Raw genomic sequence first — 3,661 nt, forward strand, 5'->3', positions numbered from 1 at the left:
GTGGCACTCTGAGCAGGAGAGAGGAGGACAAGAGGGAGAAGCCATCGTTAGCTTAGCGTGTTTACAAGGCAGAAAGACTGTTGCTACCAGAATGATGGTCTTTTAAACTTCAGCCAAATAAAGCAAGTAGGTATTTATTTTTGGTGGGTAATTAGTCAATGAAATAAGGAATTAGCAGGGAGGATCACACTTTAGCAAGCACAATGAAGCAAGGCTCTACGTTCAGCAACACAGAAAAAGGACTTGAGGTCACACGCTTCCTGCAACCAAGGTCAAAAATCCAGGACGGACGAAGGGGAGGACAACAAAGACAAAGACACAAGAAACAGAGATAATAACCATAAACTCCATAACAACCATAACAAATATAACCATACAGAACATATATAACAAATATAACAAGAAAAGTATTAAAAGATGTGTCACCTCTGGTCAGATACCCTGATTTGCATTTGTGTCTGTCAGCATTTGCATTTTCATGTTAAAGCCTCCAGAATGAGGGGATGAATGCTGCAAAATGGAACAGCAACATTGAACCCAAGTACAGGATTGGTGGGAGACTGATGGTCGCTGTTTGGGTTTTTGAAGAACAAGGAGGGCGTGGCTTCAAGTTGGATTCTCAGAGACTATTTCCCCAACCTCTACATTGGAATCTGCACTGCCATCCAGTCACATGACTGAAGTCATCCAGTCACGTGACTGAAGTCATCCATTCATGTCAGTGATGTCACTTGGCAGGACTGTCACTGCCGTCTCATTCCAGAAAAGAACCCAGACTCCACCTGTGGCTCCATGATAACTGATGGACCTCTGGTTGGAGGCTGGACGATGATGTTTGGACTGGAAGGAAAACTCCTTGTCCAAATTCCATTGTGTTCAAATTTAAAGTCCCACAATCAGAAGTAGCTGAATCTGACAGGTGGAGGTTTGGAACTACAAGATGGTGATGTTTTCTTGACTTGATGCTCTGACTGTCAGGGTGGATGACAGCTTCTTCTGCTGCTGCATCTGAGTGGCTATGATTGGAGGTTTTACCTCCCAAGGTTGTCTGGTTCCAGGGGAAATTTTAGAATTCCAGTCCCCAACCTGGGCTGTTCTGAAACTCTTCTCCTGAATCACTCCTGAGCTGCAGCAAGAACAAATACCAGTGCCAACCAGATCAACTTAATGGCTGCTAACAGCCTCAGACACTTGATTTCCATCAATCTGGAGCCAAGAAGGCCCTCACCTGTGGTTCTCCTCCAGGAGGGTCCAGGTTCTGCCATTGTGGCTCCTGGTGCCACTGCCAGAGAGCCTCAGCTGCACACTGCAACATTTCAACAGGAGATTGACATTCCTTCAAATGTCCTGACATCTGATTCCAATGGTTCTGTTCCATCTTTATATTTGAAAATAAATCACACAATGAAAGCTGCCTCAGCTGCTTTAAGAGAGAGAACAAGCTAAGAGATCTGAAACCAGTAAAATATGCTTTTCTGTGTGCAAACTAGTGAGGGGCATGGAAGGATATTTTACCACCAATACAGAACCCAGACTTTAGTCATGTGATGAGATGGAGACTCTGATTATGAAGTTAATGGACAAAATGTGAATTGAAAGAAAACACATTTCTTCAGTAGACTTTGATCCAACATTGAAGTTAGAGTTTGGTGGCTGCTCCATGTTGGGACGTAGCAGGGTAGCTCCTTTGCATCCTCTGCTGCCAGTTCAACCACTCACTCCCATCAGTGGAGAGCAGCTTCAACTGGGTTTGGAATTTACCACTGTGGATGCATAGGAATGTGGAGAAAATGTCCTTTGTCAGAAGTGGGATTTGAACCCACGCCTCCAGGAGAGACTGCGACCTGAACGCAGCGCCTTAGACCGCTCGGCCATCCTGACAGACACTGACAGTTGCAGACTTCAATATCAAATGAATTCATTCACTGACGAAGTAGAATTTTTTCCACAGGAGCTACTGGCTCCTTAGTTGTTGCATTTATTGTTAACATTAAACACACAGTCTGAGTTCATGGCAGTAAGAAATGAACCAGAACATTTGTACCACATTGCATCTCTTGATCAGTTTGTTACATGGGACACATTCCAGACAGGAAGGTCCTTCTGAGACTTGAACTGGGATCACTGGACGCAGAGTCCAGAGGGCTCACCATTCCACCATGGAACCAAACACAAAGAGGAGGTTCCTCTGAATACCACTTGACATCACCTGCAATCAACCTGTTGATATTTGGAGGTTCATCTTGCTCTTGTTCCAGACTACATTGGCAAAAGGATCATGAACCACAAGGAAATCATGGAACTCCAGATTGATTCAGGACTTTCTAACTCCATCGTATGACCTGGGAGCAAAGACTGGCCAGGCCTTCCTTAATTTATCAGTTAATTACTGCTTCAACAAACATGCCACTTAATTAAGTTACCAGAATTTCTCTCATTGAAAAACCCACCAGCCTGATTTCTTGACACGACATGAAAAATTCTCCAAGAACCCACAGTTGGGTGGAAAGATACCAGGTTAACCAGGAGGAGTCCTGTTCCTGAACCATGGATGGAACAAAGTCCACTGGAAAACTCAGCAGTTCCTGAGTGCCAGATCCATCCGGGAGCTTGGGTCTCCCCTTGACTGTGGTGATCCATGAGATCAAGGAGGACAGAGGAAAGAAGGATCCTGTTGGAGATCTCCTCCCTTCTTCCTCCACTTCACTACTACTTGGATGTCAGGAATATGAGGTACTTTACTCAAATGAGGTATTAGGAGTTTCCTGTTTGACAAGTAGGAAGTCAGAGGTTCATACCTCACTTGTTGGTGGTGCCCTCAACCTGCTGAGAGCATCACTTAGTTCTCTACAGAGAAACATGGCAGCTCTGCTGAAGGCTGCAGGAAACCTGCTGGAACTGAGACTTGGACTCAGGTCACTGGATTCAAAGTCCTGGGTGCCAACAGGTCCACCAGGGCATCTGTGCTTTACTTACCGTGTAAAAAGGACCACAGTGGTCGTCTGGTTTTAATTTAACAAACAAATACGGTTGAAAACTTTGAGACAGAGACACAGGGCTCTTATTTGAAGGGCCATGGGATGGGAAATATCCCAGACCTCAGAGATCAGAGCTCTCACTTTGATCTCAGGGTCCTGACTTTGGGGGTTCTTCCTTTGGTCTTCAAATACTCGTGGTTTTTATTGGCAGAACTTTCAACTTGCATGCAAAGAGAATCACAGTCAATGGAAACCCAGCAGACAGTGTTTATTTCTAATAAATCAGACAATCGCACAAATGAGAATGAAAGGAAAAAACAATAAAAGGTTTTAAAGTCCTTCTCCACTCTAAAGCTTTTTAAAGTTCATTTGAAGGTTCAAAGGTGGAGGTGAGGAGGTCACCCTGATACTCCCTGTCGTCACTGCCAGGATTCTTTCTTCTGGTGCTGTGGTTCTTCTGATGAAGGGGGCGTGATGTTTGCTGTCTCAGGCTCCACCAAATGTCCTCTTTAGGACGCCACAATGTGGCCTCTTCACTGCTCCATCTTCCCTGCATCGGAGACACCAGGGTTCCTCCTGGTGCCGACCCCATCGTCCTTCTACCCAATGGTGCGGCCATGGATCCTCAGAGGAGGCTAGGATCCTTCTTCTCATCAGAGCCACAGTTTTTCCTGGAGGGAACA

The 3,661-nt window shown here is 45.3% G+C and overlaps 1 non-coding gene across 1 annotated transcript; it reads right to left on the minus strand.

The window, feature by feature from the left end:
• Positions 1-1,798: 1,798 nt before the first annotated feature.
• Positions 1,799-1,881, minus strand: trnal-cag (transfer RNA leucine (anticodon CAG)). The gene has a single exon. It is a non-coding gene; the product is annotated as a tRNA-Leu (tRNA).
• Positions 1,882-3,661: the final 1,780 nt, after the last annotated feature.

Source organism: Aulostomus chinensis, chromosome 1 (assembly GCF_037954235.1).
Source record: "Aulostomus chinensis isolate RoL2024-O1b breed Wild chromosome 1, RoL_Achi_v1.0, whole genome shotgun sequence".
NCBI classification, from domain to species: Eukaryota; Metazoa; Chordata; class Actinopteri; order Syngnathiformes; family Aulostomidae; genus Aulostomus; species Aulostomus chinensis.